Here is a 24,870-nt window from a genome sequence, read left to right on the forward strand (position 1 = left end):
AAGATTAAGACTTATATTGGATACTGAAGGAAAATAGCCAAGTTGGCCACCCTTGAGAAAATTACAAAGCCAAAAGGATGAATAGACAGATACAAGATATGAGCTTGCTAATGGGCTTGGTGAAGGAGTAAGGGACATAGATCCTGGTTTTTTATGTGTTAGCTCCTGGTGGAACTGTGTGAAGAGGAGCTTGACCTTAGTTATCCCTCTGGGTCCCTCCATTACAATCCCTAATGATTGCTGTGCTCTCTTTCCTCCCTATCAGTGGTACTATACTTACATACATCTTGTTTGCCAAGAATCTGTTAAAATGGAGGGGGGGGGGGGAATATATGTAAAACAACTTGAACATTTTTGCCCCTATTATTGATAATTTACAATAAAAATAAATGTTCATCTATATTTCTCCAGGTATAACTGCAATTTTAACTCAGTTTGTAAAGTGAAAGGTTTCCCTGACACATAAATGAAGAAAATAATAATAATAATAATTTGTGTTTGGATATGAAAACACACATACTTAAAATGTTTCACCTTGAACTTTTATCCCATTAGCTTATGCCATTTCTATGCTTAATGACAGCTATAAATTTCCTACTGATGCATGCTGTCTGGAAGAACTTCATTTCTGCCATCCAGTACCTGATGAATGCTGTTTCCTTATTTAGAATTTCTCCCTCTAGATCTCTTTCACAGCAGCACAGCTATCTTATTCATCCCTAAGATCAAGGGCATTGTTCATGAACATCTGAAACATATAGACAGATCTTATTTAATGTACATCATCTGTGTAGGTGCTAAACATTACATATATGTGGAAGACAATTATCAAAGCCATTTATCTGAGTAAACGGCAACTTACATGATGGGTTTTATTTGTCTCAGAATTATCTTTCTCTTCTCGGTCCAAAAAAATGTGCAGGCTACAGGATTAATCATAATTTTAGCCAGGTTAAAAAGAGGCATTCCCCGGGGTATGCTTAGCTGGGGGAGTAAAAGTATGAGTACGTGCAATGTTCAGATGTCTGCTACATTGCCCTTGCTCGGTCACCCACACAAACAGCAAGTCCACGGTACACAACTGCTTTCAATACACATATTTTTGAACTGCATGATTTCCTTTTGCAAGTTGCATGCAATGTAGAGTAGTATTCTTGAAAGGACATTCAAATAAGAATTGAAATGGCCTGATTGGGTTGTTTCAACTTCCACTAGCATCAGAGAACATGATCTGCCGTTTTAGAGACCATTCTCAAATACATGGCTAAATTAGCATAAGTGCACTGGTTACGTTTGGCATGAATCAGTGATGTAGTAAGGGGTGGGGTGGGACGGACCGCCCCGGGCACCGTGTCGGTCGGGGTGCCAGCAACTCTCCACCACGCCATGCCATCCCTCCCCCCACCCTGTATCTCTGAGAAATCTATTCCTGAAAACAGGCGTGATCCCGGAGGATTAGAAGATAGCTAATGTTACACCCATCTTTAAAAAAGGATTGAGACCCGGTGAATTTGACTTCGGTGCCTGGGAAGATGGCGGAAGCGCTGATAAAAGACAACATCAATGAGCATCTAGAAAGGAATAAACTGATGAAAAACAAGCCAACATAGCTTCTGCAAGGGAAGATCATGCCTGACGAACTTATTGCACTTCTTCGAAGGAATAAACAAACGGATGGACAAAGGGGACCCCATAGACATCGTATATTTAGATTTCCAAAAAGCCTTTGACAAGGTACCCCATGAACACCTACTACGGAAATTGAAGAACCATGGGGTGGAAGGAGACATACATAGATGGATCAAAAATTGGTTGGCGAGTAGAAAGCAAAGGGTGGGAGTGAAAGGCCACTATTCGGGCTGGAGGATGGTCACAAGTGGTGCTCCACAGGGTTCGGTACTCGGACCGCTGCTGTTCAATGTATTTATAATTGATCTAGAAACAGGGACGAAGTGTGAAGTAATAAAATTTGCAGACGACACCAAACTATTTAGTGGAGTTAGGACTAAAGAGGACTGCGAAGATTTACAAAGGGACCTGAACAAATTAGGAGAGTGGGCGACAAGATGGCACATGAAGTTTAATGTAGAGAAATGTAAAGTCTTGCATGTAGGAAACAGAAACCCAAAGTCCAGCTATACGATGGGAGTGTTGGTAATGGGTGAAAATACCCAAGAAAAGGACTTGGGGGTAATAGTGGACAAGACAATGAAGCTGTCAGCACAGTGCGCAACGGCCGCTAAAAAGGCAAATAGAATGCTAGGTACTATCAAGAAAGGTATTACAACCAGAATGAAAGAAGTTATCCTGCCGTTGTATCGGGCGATGGTACGCCCGCATCTAGAGTACTGCGTCCAATATTGTTCGCTGTACCTTAACAAGGATATGGTGATACTCGAGAGGGTCCAGAAAAGAGCCACACGATTGATAAAAGGTATGGAAAACCTTTCATATGTTGAAAGATTAGCGAAACTAGGGCACTTTTCCCTGGAGAAGCGGAGACTTAGAAGGGGCATGATAGAGACTTACAAGATCATGAAGGGCATAGAGAAAGTGGAGAGGGATAGACTCTTCAAACTTTCGAAAACAAGAGGGCCTTCGGAAAAATTAAGAAGGGTCAGATTCAGAACCAATGCTATGAAGTTCTTCTTCACCCAAAGGGTGGTGGACACCTGGAATGCACTTCCAGAGGGTGTAATAGGACAGAGTATGGTATTGGGGTTCAATAAGGGATTAGATAACTTCCTGAAGGAAAAGGGGATAGAGGATCACTATACAGATCCTGGACCTGATAGGCTGCTGCGTGAGCGGACTGCTGGGCATAATGGACCTATGGTCTGATCCAGCAGAGGCACTGCTTATGTTCTTATGTTCTTAGATCTTCGCTAGTACGAGGAACTTCTCCTGCCTGTTGCTCACGCCAGTCTGGATCCCCTCTGAATCACTTCTGGGTCACGGGAACAGGAAGTGACATTAAAGGGAAATCCAATGTTGGTGTGAGGAGCATGCTGGAGAAACCACTCACGCTGGTGAAGATGTAGAGGTATGGGGTAAGTGATATTGCAAGTGTAGCGTGGGAGGGGTGGGAAGGAGCAGGGGGCACAGAATAAACAGGGACGCAGGGGGGGGCACCAACGCCACGGGTGCCTCCTACCCTTACCACAACACTGGCATGAATATCTATTTTATAAAACATGAATGTGAGAATTATCAGCGAGTCAAAACTGGCACATAAAATCTTCATGTTCTGGCACACAGACTTTATGTTGTAAAATAGCAACATAAACCTTTATGTACCTGGACATAAACATTTATCTTAGCCATTTTAGAAACAGAGATATTCAGTATTCCTAAAGCTGTCTCAGATTCTGGTATCCCTTGCATGTTTCCGCTTTGGTGGGGGAAAGCAATCCTAGGAACAGTAAGGAGATGACTCCTTCTAAGCCTTCCAGTGGAATGCAGCTCAATTGGATCACTGATCTTACACAGATAATTAATAACTAAGGAAGAGCATAGCTCCCCTATCCTATCCTTCTCTTTCCTATAAACGATTGTAGTTCTACCCCCCTTCCCTTATGTTTCGATTTGTCATGTAATTACCCAATGTCCTGATATGTAATTGATATATAATTGAATTTTATAATTTTATTGTAATGTATACCACTTTGACAATTTTAAGGCGTTATATCAAATTTTTAATAAACTTGAATCACTTTTCTGATACCTAGACATCGCAGGTAGCAGGTCTAAATGCTTTGCTTTGGACACCAGTTACTGCTCTGTTCGCTCCTTACATTGACCTGTATTGAATGCTCTATTCATGAGTAATAAGCCTTTGAGACTCTTGACAAAGACCTTCTACCTTCACTACGCCACTGACCCAGTGTATTCCCCCTTGCAAATATGTGCTAGGTAAAATAGGTGGGTATTTGCAGAATAGCATTTAGGTGTCATATTGATATGTATGCATATACGTGAACACATGCATTTAAACATTTCCCACATAACACATATATAAATATTAGTGTCTATTCTATAGAATAGCCTTTTATGGGCTAGATTCAGTAAAAGATGCTCAAAAATTGGTGCCAAAAATAATCAACATGCAATGCTATTCCATAATGGATGCTCAAAGATGAAGCCCATTATAGAGCAGAATTAAGAGCAGATTTTGGCATCCAACCTTGAGCACCTGAATGTATGCCTTTTGGAACCAGGTACAATTCTTGGCGCCCAACTTCAAAGTATATCCCTGGTATTCTATAATACTGTGTGTAAATTTTAAGTATGCCCTGACTTGCCCGTGCACCTCCCATGGTCACCCCTCCTTTTGGGATTTAGGTAAACATTGTTATGAGACTGTGTAAAACTCAACTGTTCGTGGATGCATTTATGTAATATGTATAGACTGAACACTGAATAAATCTGGCATTGCATTGTCCCCATGGGTTAATGTAGTGATGTTTTGCAAGATGAAGTAAGAACTCCAACTTGATAAAGTTTGATATGTTAATGTTAATTTTGTTCGATATATATTTGGTTTGTCTTTATAATATGTATTTATTTTGTACATCACTTTGATTTTAGGCAGTTTATAAATTTTTAAATAAATAAATAAAAATAGATAGAATAGTACATAGTAGGATGTATGTGCAAATTCAAATTAGTACCAATTAGCACTCAATTAATAATAATATGTATAATCTGCTCAAGCCTTGCAATTCAGAGTAGCTAACAAATTTAAGCAGCTGGCAATTTCTAAGGAGAACATGAATTATCCATAGAAAACATCAAAATAGTTAGATCTTCAGACTTGATAATGTTATGAAACAGATGTTAAAACATATTTCTTTAACAGGCATGTTTTAATTTTGCTAAAACTACTCAAATTGAGACTGTAATGGAAAGGATGAATCTTTGGATGCAGCAATTCAAACTTAAGCTTAATTCTGATAAATCAAAGTTCTTTGTAGCATCTCCTACCAAAATTATTCATGAACCTTCCATCAATATACTTTCAACATCTTATACAATCCATCCAACAATTAAAATTTTAGGAATCGTATTAGATAAACATCTTACTATGAAAACCCAGATAGATGCTGTTGTACGTAAAAGTTATTTTACTTTATGGATACTATGAACAATTAGTCCCTATTTTGAATTTTCAGCCTTTAAATTATTGGTCCAGTCATTACTGTTAAGTCTCCTTGACTATTGCAATATTGCTTATTTATCTATTACTAAGAAGGAATTATTGAGATTATCATTGATACAGAACACAGCAGTTAGATTGATTTACGGATTGAAGAAATACGATCATGTTACATTATTTTATTGCGAATTGCACTGGTTACCTGTGGAAGCTCAGGTATTGTTCAAGTTGGGCTGTTTTTGTTACAAGGTTTTATATTGTGCAGCCCCTATTTATCTGGCTAATAGTTTTTCCATAGCTACGTACAAATGCAGTAGAAAAACTCATGCTCTGTTCAATTTCCCTTCTGTAAAAGGTTGTAAAAAAAGAAATTCCTAAATCACTCTTTAGCATCTCAGGCAGCTTCTCATGAAAAAGAATTTTGATCATTGTTGCTCACAGCTGTTTCTTACAGACATTTTAGAAAACAGCTAAAAACCTATCTTTTCTCCAAATACCTGACTAGCTGACTCATTCAAATATACGATTATGTTTAATGTTTATAATCTTTTGTAAACCGCGTAGAACGTTTTGGTAATGTGGTCTATAAGTATAATGTTATGTTATGCTATGAAAAATAAAGGTATATTCAAATAATTTTAATCTTTTCACAAATTTTGGAGAAGGAAAGCAGAATAAATTTTCATTCAATTTCCTATAGTTCTTGTTTCCTTTTGCTAAATTAAAATGGTCATAAAAATAACTTGGTACTAAACAGGAAAGAACTTTGCAAAGAAAACACAACAGTTTAAACAAGATTCTCATTTCTACAGGGAGCCAATGTACGAGGTCTGTTCAAAGAGTTCCAGGACTGATTTTACAAAAATTTATTAAACAATCTTACAACTTATTCTATTGGGTCCCTTTCAAAGTACTCCCCTTCCCTACGTATACACTTTACCCAACATTGTTTCCACTTCTAGAAACAGTCCTTAAACAGATCTTCAGGAATCACCAAATGTTGCTGCGTCAAATTTTGCTTTGTCTTCAGTGGTGTCGAATCACTTTCCTTTCAGCGTGGATTTAAGTTTAGGAAACAAGAAGAAGTCAGCAGGGTAAGATGGCTGGTGAAGTAAGATGGCTGATGAAGAACTGTAATCGCATTTTTTATGCAAAATTTGCAAATTTTGATGTTGGCATGAACGGACGGGTTGTTGTGATGCAGGAGCCACGACTTCTCCCTCCAAAGTTCGGGTCCTGATTCTCTCACAGAGTCGTTTCAACACTTTCAGATAGTAATTTTGGTTGACAGTTTGTCCTTGTGGCATAAATTCAGAGTGAACAATGCCGTGGCTATCAAAAAAAAAATCTGTTAACATTACTTTGACGTTCGACTGAACTTGCCAAGCTTTTTTGGTCTTCGTGATGTTTTGGCTCTCCACTGAGACAATTGGGCTTTGGTTTCTATGTCATAACCGTAGACCCATGTCTCATCACCTATCACTTTATCAGAAATGTTTTGTATTCATTTGCCTGCTCAAGAAGATTCTGAAAGATCATGACTCGGTTGTTCTTCTGGTCGTCAGTCATCAACCGTAGAACAAACTTTACCACAATGCAAGACATCCTCAACTTCTCTGTTAGAATGCTGTAGCATGAACCAATGGAAATGTTGCATTCCTCTGCCAATTCTCCAACAATTAATCACCAATTAGCACGCACAAGAACCCTCACTTGATCAATATGATCATCATCAGTTGACGTCGATGGTCTTCCAGTTCGCGAATTGTCTTCCACTGCTTCATGACTACTTTAGTGGACTTACTCAATTTAAAACAGAACTTCATCCTGTAGTGCTACTCATTGAGGTCACACATCATAAAAAATATCCGATCATGAAAACACACTTTCACAAAAACTGCTGTAGCTCAAAAAAGAAAACAGATATCAACAAATGGAAAAAAAGAGGTTACTCATGAGGTTTCAAGCTACTCAATGCTGCTTAGCATGTCTCATAAGAACTTTTCATTGGTGCTCAATTCAAACTGTCCTGGAACATTTTGAACAGACCTTGTAGTTTTTGATAATAGGAAGGTAATCTGATTTTTTCAAAGAAAAATTAGACATAATTTGTGTTTTATATTGTCTGTAGTTTTTTGCTTAATTTTTTTAAACATCCCCTATATGCAATATTAAAGTAATATATGCAGGGTTTTACTAAACGATGCTAGAGGTTTTTATCACAGGCCAGCAAGGTAATAATAATAACTTTATTTTTTCTATATCACCACAATCTTACGACTTCTAGGTGGTTTACATTGAATCAGCGAATTACGGAATACAAATAGCGAAGATGTCACTGAACAGTCAATGAATTACAGAACACAATTAGTAGAAAATACACACATTTCTCAAAGTTATCAGCATATAGTAGTTAATAGTTTTAAAATGGTATCTGATTAGGAGATAAATCTATCGAACAGAGCTGTCTTAATTTCTTTCCGAAATGCGCCGTAGATCAACTTGATTCTGTTGATGTAATTGCCTAGCCAGGACTGCTGTTTACTAGCTTGAAACTTAAAAGTTCTGTCCAGAAAGGACCTGTATTTACAACCTGTGATCTTTGGATAGGCAAAAAGATTGCAATTTCTGGTTGTCCTAGTGGGGATGTATAGCTCGAAATGTGGTAAGAGATAGGTAGGGGCCATTCCCCACACAAGTTTAAAGCAAAAGCAAGAGAATTTGAATATCCAACTATGCACCAGCACTCACTCTATTTCATATTTATATAGAACTTCAGGTTTTGCGATACTTTTAGAGTATTTACCTTGCCAGCCTGCGCTAAAAATCTCAAGCACCGTTTAGTAAAAGGAGCCCTTATTAGTTAAAGACTAGATTGCACCACGCACCATGATTTTAAATTGATCCTCAGTAAAAATTGTTCATATTTGCCTAAGTTTACTTAAAAGGAATAAAGTTTTCTTAGTTAGAAAATGTATTTGAGGTTCTAAAGTTAGCATCTCATCTAAGATCCTAAAATTTTGATGGATGAGGATTAATATATATAGTTGAAGGAATCTGATCTAATTACTCCCAAAGCATATAAACTTTGTCATCTCAGTATTCAAATTCAACTTATGCCTATACATCCAAGATTCTACGAGATCTATTCCTGCTGAACTTCAGATAGTTCCAACAAAGTCACGCTAGCGGCTGTCGAATGGCAACAGCACCGGAGTCCATTAATTCCCAATGGGTTTTGGTAACTTAGTAAAAGAGGGAGTGTATGTTATAAAACCAGTTCTCTTAAGTTCAGATCCCAAAGAACTTTTAAAAATATTTAAAAGTAATGGGGACAGCAGCAAACGGTAAGACACCCCTCATGGATTGATCCATCTGTCTGAAAAACTTGATGCCATCTTGACTTAGTATGCTTTATTAGTTAAGAACTTCTTGTACCATCTATGTGCTTTACCTGTTACACTTATTTCTTCTAAGATCGTTAACAAAATGGCTGACAAGGTCGAAGGAACAGGAAACATCAAATTGAAGAAGTGCCTGTTTACCTTCTCTCAGAAAGGAACATATATTATTAATCAGAGAACTAATGACTGTTTCAGTGCTAAACACTGAGAGAAATGCAAAACATTATACTGGTCTTACAAAATCAGTTAGCTACACTAACTAGCTCATTAGCCAAGTTAGTTAGGTACACATCTTGGATTGGCAGACAAATATCAGCACCCAATTTTGGGTGCCATATATAGAATCCAGGAATATATATTACATTACATTAGAGATTTTTATTCCGCCTGTGCCTTTCGGTTCTAAGCGGATTACAAAATTGGAAGAGAACTGGACATTTCCAGGAAGTTTACATATCAGAAATATAACAACTTTACATATCAGGAATATAATATGTTTACATATACAGTGGTGCCTCGCATAACGGACGCCTCGCACAGCGAACGCTGCGCACAACGAACTTTATGTCTTGATTCGTACAACGAACTTCGTTTCACACAACGAAGTCGCCCGAGCTGCATCCTTCCACGCAGGCACTGCGCTTAACTGCCCTCTCTCCGCCTGGCTCCCTCTTGCCCCCCCCGACTCCCCGACACGATCGGGGCAAGAGGGAGCCCAAGCCCTCTTGCCCCCCCCGACTCCCCGACACGATCGGGGCAAGAGGGAGCCCAAGCCCTCTTGCCCCCCCGACTCCCCGACACGATCGGGGCAAGAGGGAGCCCAAGCCCTCTTGCCCCCCCCCGACTCCCCGACACGATCGGGCCAGGAGGGAGCCCAAGTCCTCCTGGCCACGGCGACCCCCTAACCCCACCCTGCACTACATTACGGGCAGGAGGGATCCCAGGCCCTCCTGCCCTCGACGCAAACCCCCCCCCCCCCCAACGACCGCCCCCCCCAAGAACCTCCGACCGCCCCCCAGCCGACCCGCGACCCCCCTGGCCGACCCCCACGACACCCCCAACCCCCTTCCCCGTACCTTTCTGTAGTTGGCCGGACAGACGGGAGCCAAACCCGCCTGTCCGGCAGGCAGCCAACGACGGAATGAGGCCGGATTGGCCCATCCGTCCCAAAGCTCCGCCTACTGGTGGGGCCTAAGGCGCCTGGGCCAATCAGAATAGGCCCGGGAGCCTTAGGTCCCTCCTGGGGGCGGGGCCTGAGGCACATGGGCCCAACCCGACCATGTGCCTCAGGCCCTGCCCCCAGGAGGGACCTAAGGCTCCCGGGCCTATTCTGATTGGCCCAGGTGCCTTAGGCCCCACCAATAGGCGGAGCTTTGGGACGGATGGGCCAATCCGGCCTCATTCCGTCGTTGGCTGCCTGCCGGACAGGCGGGTTTGGCTCCCGTCTGTCCGGCCAACTACAGAAAGGTACGGGGAAGGGGGTTGGGGGTGTCGTGGGGGTCGGCCAGGGGGGTCGCGGGTCGGCTGGGGGGGCGGTCGGAGGTTCTTGGGGGGGGCGGTCGTTGGGGGGAGGGGGGGTTTGCGTCGAGGGCAGGAGGGCCTGGGATCCCTCCTGCCCGTAATGTAGTGCAGGGTGAGGTTAGGGGGTCGCCGTGGCCAGGAGGACTTGGGCTCCCTCCTGGCCCGATATTGTCGGGGAGTTGGGGAATCGGCGGGGCAAGAGGGCTTGGGCTCCCTCTTGCCCCGATCGTGTCGGGGAGTCGGGGGGGCAAGAGGGCTTGGGCTCCCTCTTGCCCCGATCGTGTCGGGGAGTCGGGGGGGCAAGAGGGCTTGGGCTCCCTCTTGCCCCGATCGTGTCAGGGAGTCGGGGGGCAAGAGGGCTTGGGCTCCCTCTTGCCCCGATCGTGTCGGGGAGTCGGGGGGGCAAGAGGGCTTGAGCTCCCTCTTGCCCCGATCGTGTCGGGGGTGCCAGGGACCACACGGAGTCACCCACCGTACCACCCGATTCGGGTAAGCGCAGGTATCGGTGGGTGGCTTATTTGCGGGGGGGTGCCTTATTTTACATTTTTTTCTAAAAAGGGGGGGCTGTCTTATTTGATGGCCCTGCCTTATCATCGGGGAAACACGGTAGAAAAAAAAAAAAAATGAACAGTTAAGTCCCAGTTTTTGCCGCTGAGACTCTGCCCTCTCTCACTGTAAAATTAGACTCTACTTAGTCTGTCTTTAAATTTAAAAAATGTGTGTTGTTTTAAAAAACAATTATGTTTTTAGATGTATCTAAATAAAAATAATAACCAAAAATTTATCTTTTTTTATGTCATCTTAGCATATTTTATGCTGCAGAACGAATTATTTTTTTTTACATGTATTCTTATGGGAAAACGCGTTTCACATAACGAACGTTTCGCATAACAAACTTGCTCCTGGAACCAATTAAGTTCGTTGTGTGAGGCACCACTGTATATAGTTTACACGTATATATAGTGCCACTCAAAATTTTTACAGACCACCCAGGCACTATGAGGATAGTGCTACAGCATAGCAAGAACAGACTATGGACATTCTGCCCAACTACACAGATAGCTAATATTCAGTCATTATTGGTATAATTAACTGGTTTAATGTAGGACAGCAGAATTAGATATACCTAATTACTATGAACCTTGGGATTACTTATCAGTATTTTTCACTGCATTAGGGCAGTAAACTCAGTGTTAGAACATTTTAAGTTGGGTTTAAAATGGGTTATTGCCCTAATGCAGTTTGAGAACTTACCCCTTGAATATTGGTTATATCTGCATAATTTCACCAGAATTTAAGGTATGACCTTGGGGTTGGGGAAATCCTTTTTGGGGTAGGGGCTTGCTGGAGATGGGACTGATCAAGGTGGGCTTGGAGGAGGGTGATGAGGCCCAAGAGCATTAAGCCAGAGCTTTGAGGTCCAAAACTCCAGGTAGTGAAAATAAACACTTTTTGTGAGTTGGCTCGCAAGCAGCACTCTTCATTTACAATGGTAGTCGGAAACCTGTGGGACTGTAATACTGCGGGTTGCTGCCTCCCATGATAAAGCAGGTGTCATGAAAACTTTTACTAAAACCTGATAACTTCCTCCCTTATCCCCTCTTTTACTAAGGTGCGCTAACCGATAAGCGCACCTTAGTAAAAGAGAGAGTTAGTGTTATAACTACATAGTTAACCAGACTGCTATTTATGTAGTCCTACTTGCCCAGTCCAGCTTTGCGGACACCAGCATTGAATATCACTGGTGCCTGCATAACTTCCACCTCCACCAGACTCTGCCTCCAACTGCCCTAGTACTGCCTGGGCAGTGCTGAGCTGGTCAGAAAATATATCCTGCAAAACTACCTGGATAAGAGCCACTGAACATCACTTCCAGACCCACTCAGTGCAATAAAACCAAAGAGGAGCCTCTTCTACCCAGTTAGATCTTTTTTTTTTTAACACAGAGGACAATACTGTTTCCCTTCAATGACTTGTTTGCAGGCCATAAGGAGATAATTTATAGAGAATAGACAAATAAGGTCAGTCTACTAATTTTCAGTTGTAAACAGTAAACCGTATTTAGCAAAGCTCAAATAAATGCAATAGCAACAAAATGAAATATGATCTATAATGCTATCTTATTTTAATTTAATAAATTATTTAAACATTGTTTTTTTTTCCACAGGAACATTAACTATTTATTGCATTTTTCCAATAATATTAAGCAATTTTCCTGTAATATCAGACCCCGGAAATCGTATACCAATATATAATGCTATACAACTTTTTTAATATAAAAATACAGTAATCTGATTAAGTGGAAACATTAAACTGTCTACCACATAACAGTTTAAAGCCTACAAAGCACATCCAACTAACTTTACTCCTATAATATCTGGGTGTTATATGATTTTTTTAAATGTACATACTTTAATTAAATGGGTTTCAAATATGGCAGACTAACATTTCTGATAACATTTTATTGTATGCTATCTGCAATCTAGATACACTCACTTTTGAGATCTTATTTTCTAGTGCAACGATGTGTGGTCAAGTAAATAAATTAAAAGCGTTGTATTTCTTCCCCATCTTGCACCGAGTTGGATGCTTTTTGTCCTTTCAAAGCTAGGGTATATTAGGTTCCAAATCACAGCATAGCACATTAGGGTCCTTGTACTATAGCACTGCAATACATCATCCACACTGGATATTATATTCCCTTCCACTTTAGAATTCTAGTATCATCATACCATTTTATTTTCCCTTCCACATTATTATGCACTATGGACCAGATTCAATATAGCCTGCCTAAAGTTAGGCACCTACATCAGCACACCTAGCCAATGAAGGTGCCTAACTTTACCCCCCCCCCCCCTTTTTTTTTTTTTTTTTTTTACTAAACCATGGTAGAGGTTTCTACGATGGTCTGGAGTGCTTAGGGACAAATTCTATAAAGGACACCTAAAAGTTAAGCGTCATTTAGATGTTCAGCAGTACAACGCTCAGTGCGATTCTATTATGTATAGACACACAATAAAGAATCGTGCTCACCGGCATCCAGTGAATTTAAGTGTATCTGTATAGTTAAGCGTCCTTTATAGAATTACCTTTTAGGTGTCGCATAGATGACCTGATGATGTCTATAATGTTATCATGTTTTAGCGTTATGACATCATTAGATCGGCAATTTTATGCTATTTTTTTAAAATTGTATGCAGTAAAATGGCATGCAGAAGGCAGCCCAATTTACAGAGGGGGACTCCAGGCTGCTAGCCAGGCTCTTCTTCCCTACTAAGCACCACTATTATAATTTATTTATTTATCTTTTAATTATTTATATATCACTTATATTCTAAGTGGTGTTTACATTCAGCTACTTTATCATATTTCCCTTCTGTCCTGGTGGGCTCAAACTCTTATCTAGTACTTAGGGCAATGAGGGGATTAAGTGACTTGCCCAAAGTCACAAGGAGCAAGAGCAGTGAAGGATTTGAACCCACAACCTCAGGGTGCTGAGGCTATAGCTCTAGCCACTGCACCACACACTCATGCATTAAACCACATGTCAGTTCAAACGCCAAGCTTATATCCACTTGATTCACAAGCAGTCATTTCTCTAGGATAAATATCAAATATGCACCTTCAACACTTGTCAAGTTCCTCTGCTGTTTTCCCAAAAACTCATTGGCTTCTTTGTTCCTCAATCAAAGCACATGAGAAAAAAAAAAAAAAAAAAAAATATATATATATATATATATATATATATAGCATACTAAACCTTCTGCTTTTTTATGTAAAAAGGACTCCTCTTTCATAATAATGAAAAAAAAGATGTTTAATAATGCATTACTCAATCTAAGCATACTAAACCTCATTCCCAAAGTTTAAGAAAATACAAAGAAAAACCCTACTCACAGTGGCTGTGACTCATAGCAAGTGGACATTCCACTGATGTATGAGGTTGTCATATGTGGGATGATATTGCATATTAAACACTCATTGGATAGGTATAAATGTTGGCTTTTCTTTATTATGGCCGGGATAGCCATGCAAATGATTACTCGCAATTGGAAGACTTGGGATCGCCTTTATTTTCCTTTCTGGTAGGCGAGCTTATGCTCAACCTATAAGCATGAGAAAATGAATGCTGACATACTGGGGCATTATAGGATATTCAAACTGGTTTGGGGTCCATTGACATCTTTTGTAGATTTGCTATAGTTGTCATTTATCTTTATCTCTATTTTCCCTTGTTTAACACTCAACTTCCGGGGGAGGGAGGGGGAAAGGGGTATATATTTTGTTTATGGTATTGTTACTGATGGTAATGCTAGATGGGGGAGGGAATTTTATTCTTGTATAGATACTGACTGATTATAAGTGCTTGGTTGATTATTATTATCTAATATAATAAAATGCTAGGCTGCGCATGCGCAGTTCCTAAGTGTGTGCCGCTTTTCCGTGAGCTGTAGCGACACATAGGAAGTGCGCATGCGCGGCTTCTGGTCCGTCCTGCTGCTGCGTGTTCGCGCATCACAAAAGCTTCCCTGCTCTCCACCTACCGGCCGAAGCTCGAGCGAGCTGTGGAAGTGGTGGTGGTGGTGGCCGGCCTCAGGTATCAGTTTGACGTTAGGATGGTGGGGTGGGGAGGCCTGCGGAGCCCAACAACTTTCCGCTGCCCGGGACCCGAGTCATTTGCCGCCGCCCCCCCCTTCCGTTCCCGCAGGCACGACTGGCGATTTAAGCAGCGTATGCATCAGTGTTCATACGCTGCTTCGGGCCCTTCTACTGCCCTGATTTGCTCCAGACGTGCCTGAGTAAATCAGGGCAGTAGTAGGACCCGAAGCAGCGTGTGAACACTGATGCACACGCTGCTTAAATCGCCAGTCGGGCCCGTGGGAACGGAAGGGGGGGGCGGCGGCAAATGACTCGGACCCGCGTTTGTAGTCGCCACTGTGGGAAGGGAAAGAGGGTAGAGGAAACACTAATGCTGCTGTACAGGGAACTGGTGTGGGGGGAGGGAATGCTGCTTTGCACAGACAGAGGGTGGAAGGGAGACAGAAAGACAAGAAGAAAGACACAGGTGCAGGTGCACAGGGAACTGGTGTGGGGGGAGGGAAATAGAGGGGGAGGGAATGCTGCTTTTGACAGACTGACAGAGGGAGGAAGGGAGACAGAAAGAAAAGAAGAAAGACACAGGGCCAGGGACATATACAGAAAGACAAACAGACAATGGGGCCAGGGACAGAGACAGACAGAAAGAAAGACAGCGGGAGTCGGGTCAGGAGGGGTGCGGAATGGTAGTGGACAGCCAAGGAAAAAGAAAGACAGAAAGAAAGACAGAAATACAGAAAGCGGCTAAGGAGAGAGAGAGAAAGAAATAAAGACAGACACACACACATATATTCTAGCACCCGTTAATGTAACGGGCTATAAGACTAGTTTGTATATAAATTGTATTACAAAAAAGAGCAAGTGGACATGTTTAACACAATCTTGACATCATTATGACATCATCAATATGCACCTAGATGGCAGATTGTCACAAAAAAAATTAAGAATATGTGCTGAAGTACCTGACCATACTAGGGATTCAAACCCACCACCTTGGGAAGATGGAAGTGCCTTTAACCACTGAGTCACAGGAGCTTCCTTTTAGGCAGGGGTTCCTGCCATGTGAGATGATACCTTAGGACACAGTTCTTCAACCGCCGGTCCGCGGACCGATGTCGGTCCGCAGAAAATTTCTGCCGGTCCGCGCAGGGCCGGCGAGATCAAGTCGGCAATTAAATTTCCTGCCGACTGCGGTTCCTGCTGATTAATGTTCCTCCCAGCCTCAGGCGATCAAGATAGGCTGCCAACGTCGGGGCCTTCCCTCTGTGAGTCTCGCCTGTTCGGAAACAGGAAGTTGAAACAAAATAGGCGGGACTCAGAGAGTGAAGGTCCCGACGTCGGCAGCGTGTCTTGATCCTGCCGAGTTGCTGAAGAGGGCCGCGGGGAAGTTGCGATTATACCAGAGAGAGCTGCAGATTCAGGTGCAGGTGGAGGGAGATGGTCAGCGTGTGCAAACAAGATCCTGGGGAGCCTTCACAGTGGCTGTCTCCCCTCCCACCAGCTCTCCAATTTGCCAGGGCAGTGATTTACCGGCAACTTCCTGCAGGCAAGTACCGAGAGCTGCTGGAAGGGGAGGAAGCCACTGTAGGAGGCTGGGAAGGTCTGGAAAAGGGAGAGCTGTTACTGGACTTGAAGGGAGTTAGAAGGAGAGATGCTGCTGGGAGGGGAGGAGGGAAAGGGATGGGAAGAGAGTTAATGTTGAATAGAGGGAGGAGGGAAGGGAGAAGAAGGAGAGATGCTGCTGGGAGGGGAGGAGGGAAAGGGATGGGAAGAGAGTTACTGTTGGATAGAGGGAGGAGGGAAGGGAGAAGAAGGAGAGATGCTGCTGGGAGGGAAGGAGGGAAAGGGATGGGAAGAGAGTTAATGTTGGATAGAGGGAGGAGAGAAGGGAGAAGAAGGAGAGATGCTGCTGGGAGGGAGGAGGGAAAGGGATGAGAAGAGAGTTAATGTTGGATAGAGGGAGGAGGGAAGGGAGAAGGAAAAGAAGGAAGGAGGGTAGGGAGAAAGAAAAAAGGAAGGAAACAGCTGGCAGGGAGATTAAAGGAGGGGAAGGGGGTCAGGGTGGAATGGAGAGATCAGATGAGAGAAAGGGGAGAGAGAGGAATGAGAAAGTAGAGAGACATTGATGCTGGAAAGGGGGTCAGCAGAGAAATAAGAGAGGGATAAAGATGCTAGATCTGGTGTAAGAGAGATAAAAATGAAGAAGGCAGTGAAGCTGGAATGAATGATGTAAAAAGGAGAGAGGATGATGGACAAGGAAGAGGGGCATAGAAAGAAGTCAGATACATATGGAAGGGGGAGAGGGCAGACATTGGATGGAACGGGCAGATGCTGGAAGGAAAAGAGTGAAAAGAAGATGAAACCAGAAACCAGAGACAACAAAAGGTAGAAAAAAATAATTTTATTTCTATTTTGTCATTAGAATATATCCTGCTAGAGACATAACTGGGGACTGCAGTATTCTGTTAGCATGATATTTCTATGTAGTATTCTATAATAACTTGGCTTGTTCAGTTTTCTTGGTAGTAGAGGGGATATATGTGAAGGGGAGGGGAGACAGGGGTTTTGTTGGTCTATGCTCTGTATATTTGTATTTATAAAATCACAATTGTTCAGAATATTGTTTCTTTTTATACTTTAATAAAATACGTTCAATATAAAATCATAATTGCGGCTTGTGCAGATGGGATCAGATGGTTTGCGGGGACCAAGCTCGCGGAGATGGGGCGTAAACGGGGTTTTTAAATTTTAGTCCTAGTAGTTTGCCGGTCCACAAAATAATTCTTTTATTTCTGCCGGTCCACCGGATCTTCCGCTGACCTCCAACACAAGGTAAGGAGCGCGGGATCCCCGCTCCTCTCCCCTCCCAGCACTGATTACCACCCCTTTCAAATCCTCCACAGTCCTACAACAATTTATTCGCAATCCTCACAAGTGTATTATTGATAAAGACAGAAAACCTGCATAGACACAAAACCAATATAAGTCAATACTAGAAGGATTTCTAAAACCAGCAATCATGAAGCTCTTATCAATCCTACTGATATATTTGTTATGCAACAATGTGAAAAACGTTATATCACTCTATCCAAAGCTACACTCCGTTCACGAACCTGACACACCCATTAGGCTCCTAACTAACCAACAGGAAGAAAGAGTAAATCATATTAAAATAATCACAAGTACTAATAGAACTCACCGTACCCTCAAAAAAAGACCAAGGGAGATAAAACTCATCAAAATTAATACACCCATCACACCCACCACTACTACCTCCATTCCCTGCGCCTACCTTAACAGTGAGGAACAAAGCTTTCTTAATCAAAGACTGGATAGTCTGCAAGAAGCTAACCTGTCTCTTTCTAACGGAAACATGGTTACTATCAGAAGAGGATCCAATACTAAATGACCTAATACCAGATAACTACAAAATCCACATGCTAAACCGTGAAGACCGTAGAGGGGGAGGACTAGCAGTCATCTTCAAGGAAGAACTTGAACTGGAATTAGTCGACTCCAAGATAACCAACCAACTAGAAATACTAGCATGCAAAATTAGCAATAAGAACCTAGAAGAGTACCTCTCCTGTATTCTATTTTATGTACCGCCAAAATGCTGGTCAAAGGCCAGAGAAGACTTCTATGAATTCATCCTACACAACTCAATCACTCCATCTTACAATATTATAGCAGGAGATGCAAACATACATTTAGAAAACGAGGACAATACCGACACAAAAGATTTTAAAAACTTCTTATCCTCACTCAACTTCATTCTCCCTTCATCCACACAAACCCATGAAAAAGGCCACCAGCTAGATTTGGTAGCTATGTCCTCAAAAGAAATCCTAAATCCCACTATTTCCATATCAAACGGCATCTGGAACCACGACATCTGGTCCGACCACTACACCTATTACTTTAATTTAAACTGGAACCAACCAAAAGACAAAACTCACCCAAGGATAGAAAAAAAAGAACATCTCACAAGGGGCCACATTAACCCAGAGGAATACTGGGCCCACTATGAAGCGCGTGAGGAGACAAATGAAGAAGGCGAATTCTGGGAACAGTGGCCTAAAACAAGCACAACTATCCTAGACAAAATAGCTCCTAAACGAAACAGAACAAACCGCTCAAATAAATATAACAACTGGTTCGACTCCGAACTACTAAAAATGAAACAATCAATACGACGATTAGAAAGGATCTGGAACAAATCAGGTGAAATATCTGATAGGAACAATTGGAGATCAAACATAAAGGAATATAAACAACTGATAAAAGAAAAAAGGAAAACATTCTACTCATCCAAAATACATATATCCAACACAAGTTCAAAAGGAATCAACACTCATGAATAGTTCAATCTAGTTAAAAATTTATTCGACACCACACGCCACAGTCAATCAAAGCACGACATAAAACTTCCATCAGCAGACGATCTAGCACAACACTTTGACTCAAAAATTGTGAACCTAAGGAACAACTGCCCAACAAACAACACAGATGAACAGCAAATAGCCAACATACATGAAAATGAAATACCAGTGGACATGTATTGGAATTCCTTTCAGGACCTAGAATGGAACAACTTCATAAAACTCTACAACAAATATACTAGATCAAACTGCATGCTAGATCCATGTCCACCCAACATAATGAAAGCAGCCCCATTAGACTTTAAAATTACACTATGGACTCATATGTCCAACAACTTCAAAAACGGAAAATTCCTATCAAAAAATGGACACATTATAATCACCCCAATCCCAAAAAATCGTAAACTACCCCTAACATCAGCAACCAACTATAGACCAGTAGCATCCATCCCATTTTTCGTAAAAATAATGGAAGGCTTGGTACAAACCCAACTGATGAACTACCTAGATCGATTCTCACTGCTACATGAAACCCAGTCAGGTTTCAGACCTCTGTTTAGTACTGAAACGGTGATTGCAGCAATCTTAGAACACCTACGTAACTTATTCAGCAAGGGCCACAAAGCCTTAGTGATGCAATTCGACATGAGCTCGGCCTTCGACTTGGTGGACCACAAAAAACTACTACAATGTTTAGATTCAATAGGCATCGGAGGCAAAGTGCTGGACTGGTTCCGAGGTTTCCTTACGACCCGCACCTATCAAGTACACTTCAACTGCAATCTCTCTAAAACATGGAGAAACCCATCAGGCGTGCCACAGGGGTCCCCACTATCCCCACTACTCTTCAACGTCTATATAGCTACACTAGGTACGCAGCTAACCCAGCGAGGCATAAAAGTATTCAGCTACGCAGACGACTTCACAATCATAATCCCGTTCATTACATCTCCCTCCGAAATCACCCCCACAGCAACTGAAGCGCTAAACACGATGGAACAATGGACCACAGATTTCAAACTAAAGCTCAATTCAGATAAAACTAAATTCTTCATAGCCTCGCCCCACGCACATAATACGACAATATCATTACACATTAACAATCTAAATTACCCCATTCAACCAACGATGAAGATTCTAGGAGTAACACTAGACCAAGGACTAACCATGAAAGACCACATAGACTCCCTAATCAAAAGAGGGTTTTTCACTCTCTGGAAACTTAGGTCCATTAAGGCGTACTTCCACACCTCAGCTTTCAGAATTCTAGTACAATCCCTAATACTAAACCACCTGGACTATTGCAACATCACCCATCTGACAATCCCCCAGAAGCAAATGCAAAGACTACAACTAATACAAAATGCAGCAGTCAGGATGATTTTCGGACTGAAGAAGTCCGATCACATAACCCCTTCCTACCGACTCCTACACTGGCTGCCGATGGAGGCACGCACGAAGTTCAAGCTAGGATGTCTCTGCTTCAAAGTATTAAATGGTCTAGCCCCAAAATACATTACAGACCTCTTCTCATTCCCAACCAACAGACATGAAAGAAAAACACACATGAAATTTGTCTCCCCACCGGCTAGAGGGTGCAAATATAAGAGACACCATCAACAACTGCTATCGTATCAAGCAGCCATATGGGGTAAAGACCTAGAAAAACTAATTGCACACACAAACAACTATGAAGAATTCAGGAGACACCTAAAAACTTACCTATTCTTGAAATACCTAGGTAACGAACCGGAACATCAACCCCCCTCGTAACATCATCAAATACCTGTACTTATAAACTGCAACCCCTAATCACCAACCATGAACACTCTATTCAATTTACGGAATATTTCTACTTCTGTGTAAGCAGCCTGGCACTTCCTGGCCTGCAGCACATAAACTGTCGTAAACATTATTAATGTTATCAGATGCACACTGCTATACTCATTAATTCGTTGTATGTAAAGTTTCTCTTTATTGTATTTACAGTCTCTCGTATTGTAAACCGACTAATTCGCTGTATGTAAAGTTTCTCTTTATTGTATTTACAATTCTCGTATTGTAAACCGCCTAGAAGTCGCAAGATTGATGGCGGTATATAAGAATAAAGTTATTATTATTATTATTATTAAAAAGGTTGAAGAACACTGCCTTAGGAGATCATAGCCATCTCATGGTAAAAATACGTTTCCCTCTGAAACCTGGAAATGACAGAATGCAAATGTAAAATGGCAAAATCCTCTTGACACCTATCCATAACCCATATTCTCTTATGAGACCAAAAAGAAGCTGTTAAGGTAACGGGGTGGGGGGGGGAGTTTTTAACCAATGACCTATGGAAGAAGTCCCTTTAACCACTGAACCACAGGAGCTTCCTTTTAGGCAGGAGTTCCTATTTTTTGTGTGACATTCTGCCATCTAGGTGCATATTGATGATGTCAAGATTGTGCATCAGACAGGTCCACTTGCTTTGAACCACAGCCATTGTGAGTAGGGTTTCTCTTCTTATTTTCTTAAACTTTGGGAATAAGGAATATATTTGGGAATCTATTTTTTCATGTGCTTTTTATCTTAATATCAAATTGGAGTATTCTTTACTCTAGAAAAAAAAAACATACCACTATCTCTGGACGCCTCCAGCATGCCAAACGACGCCTAACTCATGCCTAGCTAGCGCCCAACTCACACCCAAAGGTAGACCTGGTTTTGCAATGTCTACATATTAAGCGAGAATATAGACGCATTAGGACGCTGAATGCCACAAGATATATATATATATATATATATATATATATACATATTGTGGCAGGGAAAATGCTAAGGATATTGCAGTTCCCAAAGAAGAGCAGTCTAAGAGAAAGGAAGTCCTTGCCCCAGTGCCAAAAACATTAATGAATGCCCCAACATAGAGCCATAATTCTGTCCTAGTTAGGTCACAGCAGCCACAGGAGAAGGGATTCTCAGACACAAGAGCCTAGTTACCCTTTCAAAATTTCAAAAGCCTGTCACTAAAGTGTTAGGGAAGGGTCCAGAATCCCAGACCATCTTAGTAAACTCTAAGAAAGGGGACAGGGGAAAAGAAACACATTATACCAAACAGCAAGCAATTTCATCCCATCCCTCAAACTGCAGAACCGCACAACCAATCAGGAGTCCTTACACACTTGGGAGGGTGATTAAACAGTTCAGGACTCAGGCAGAAGGGGTAAGCCACACAGGACATGCACTGGGAAGGAGAATAGAAAGGCAGCCTGTTCCTGCTCCAAAAACTAGCACACAAGAGAAGCTATGAGAGTGCAGACTGCCTTTCAATCAGTTTGAATTACTTAGAGGCAGATGATTTTGAGGATCAGCTTTCCACTTGTTCAGGGGAGAATTCCAATGTAATTGATGAAATTGAACCCATGGACTGTGGAGAAATTTACCCAGAGGTTCCAGAGGTAGAGGAAATAGCTTGGGAATCAAATGCTTGAAAGAAGAGTAAAAGCCATACTGTTGTGGATAACAAGCTTCCAGAAGCCATAATCAAGCTGAGGGAGAGCTTGTAGTTCTCTGAAGAAAAGGACAAGCAGTATTATGTGGTTTAAAGGGACTATGAAACCAATGCTATGAACTGTGATCTAATAAGGTACTTGTACAACCCAGTGGCTATAGAAAGAATATTTAACAGACAAGCTTTTTGGATATCAGACCTAAGTCTGAGAGACAATAGTAATAACTCTTGAAAGGGAATTTAGGGGGGATTATGAAAACCAATCTAAAGGGTGGTTCATTCCCTCTCCACTGGAAATAGTAGAGCTGGAAATAGTAGAGCACAGTGATAGAAATAATTCAGGGAAGTATAAAAATAAGCAAAGAAACAACTCATTTTCTGGAGCACTGTAGGTTTCGGGCATAGCCCAGGCTCTGTCTTGCCCAAGGAGCCAGGTTGGATAGTAATCTTCCTTTGCTTTAATAAAGCTCCAGTAAAGAGTACAAACTATTGTGATACAAGCAATCCACGAGTTAGAAATACCCAAAGAACGTGGTCATGGCTTCATTTGATTTAACTAAGCATAGACTCCTACACTTCTCCTGCAGCACAGTAAAGAATGATGCATGGTCGCATTAAGAACAGTGTGTGTTTGTGCATGCTATACCTTAGAGCAGGGGTGCCCAACGCGTCGATCGCGATCGACCAGTAGCTCAGGAAGGCAACTCGAGTCGATCGCACTCGTGTTGCCGTCCTGATCTACGGGCCGATCAGCCTTCCTCTCCAGTGTTCTCCCTAGGGCCTTTTAGCTGGGCGGTCCGCCCAGCTGTCAAATGCCGCTGCTTAACATTAAAAAAAAACCCAAAAAACCGGCTTGGAGATTTCAGCCCCTAGCGAACTTATGCTCCGGGCTCTAACGTGTGCGTGCCGGCTTCTCTTCTCTTCCCTCCGAAACCGGAAGTTATGTCCGGGGGGAGGGGAGAAGGGAAGCCGGCACGCACATGTTGAGAGCCCTGAAGCAAGCATTCGCTACGGGCTAATGCGGGAGACAGGTTAGTGAAGCATTTGTTCTTGTTCCTGCCGGATCCTGCCTACTTTCTGTTTCCGTGAAGGCAGGACCCGGCAGCATTTCCCCCAATAGGTTGATCACGATCTTGGGCTGATTATCCTTCCTCTTCCCGACGGCAGAATTGACGTCGGGGAGAGGAATGCTGGTTGGCCGAAGCAGGGAGAGCTTGGGGCCTGTTATTGGTGGTGTTTGGGTCCTGGTCCCCGATGGTAATGGCAGTGGCAGTGGCTTGGGGGAGGGCAGGGAGAAAGAAAGAAAAAGGGCAGGCAGGGATACAGAAGGAAAGAAGAGAAACAGAAAAAACGAAAGGGAGGCAGAGAGAAGGAAAGGGCAGGGAAGAGGAAGGAAAAGTTGGGGGGAAGGAATGAGGTCTGGAGGAAAAGAAGCATACAGGCTAAAAGAAGGGAAGAAAGATTGTATGCACAGTCAGAAGAAGAAAGTGCAACCAGAGACTCATGAAATCACCAGACAAGGTAGGGAAAATGATTTTATTTTAAATTTAGTGATCAAAATGTGTCTGAATTTATATCTGCTGTCTATATTTTACACTAAGGTCCCCTTTTACTAAACTGCAATAGAGGTTTTTAGCGCAGGGAGCCTATGAGTGTCGAGAGCAGCGCTGGGCATTCAGCGCAGCTCCCTGCGCTAAAAACTGCTATCGTGGTTTAGTAAAAAGGGAGGGGGTATATTTGTCTATTTTTGTATGGTTGTTACTGAGGTGATAGTGCTTAGAGTCATCTGCTTTGACCTCTTTGAAAAACCCTGGAATAAGAATGATGATTAACATTTTCTATGCATACAGTGTGCTTTGTGGTTTTTTTTTAATTTTATTGTTGGTAGATCATTTTGACTTGGTCATTTAAAAAGTAGCTCGCAAACCCAAAAAGTGTGGGCACCCCTGCCTTAGAGGGAACACTGCCTAGGGTCATTTTCTGAGCATGCTATACCTTAGAAGGAGCACTGGACAGTTGACTCTTTGTCAGCTGGAAGCAGAGGTAAGCAGCGAGAACCTTAAAATCTACAAGTTCTGAGATACATGCAAATCTGACTAAAGAACAGCTTAAAAATGTAACTCGTTCTTAACCCGGGGACTGCCTTTATATGAAAAGCGCATGTTTTTGAATGTTTTGGCTTGGTAGCATAGTGACTACCTTTTTGTCTTGAGCACCAGGAATTTTGATTATGATGGAGAATTTTGCACTAAGACTGCGGTGAATTTTTGAGCTAAGAAAAAAATCCAATTTTGTTACATATTTATTTTGTGTATTAAT

The 24,870-nt window shown here is 42.1% G+C and overlaps 1 protein-coding gene across 1 annotated transcript in view; it reads right to left on the reverse strand.

Moving 5' to 3' along the window:
* RALYL (RALY RNA binding protein like) overlaps positions 1 to 24,870 on the reverse strand; it is a 796,461-nt gene that overhangs the window by 748,845 nt on the left and 22,746 nt on the right. Inside the window, exon 2 of the mRNA XM_033929436.1 lies at positions 643 to 748. The gene's annotated coding sequence lies outside the window, so the exon portion shown is untranslated. The remainder of the gene's footprint in view (positions 1 to 642; positions 749 to 24,870) is intronic.

Source organism: Geotrypetes seraphini, chromosome 2, assembly GCF_902459505.1.
Source record: "Geotrypetes seraphini chromosome 2, aGeoSer1.1, whole genome shotgun sequence".
Taxonomy (NCBI): Eukaryota; Metazoa; Chordata; class Amphibia; order Gymnophiona; family Dermophiidae; genus Geotrypetes; species Geotrypetes seraphini.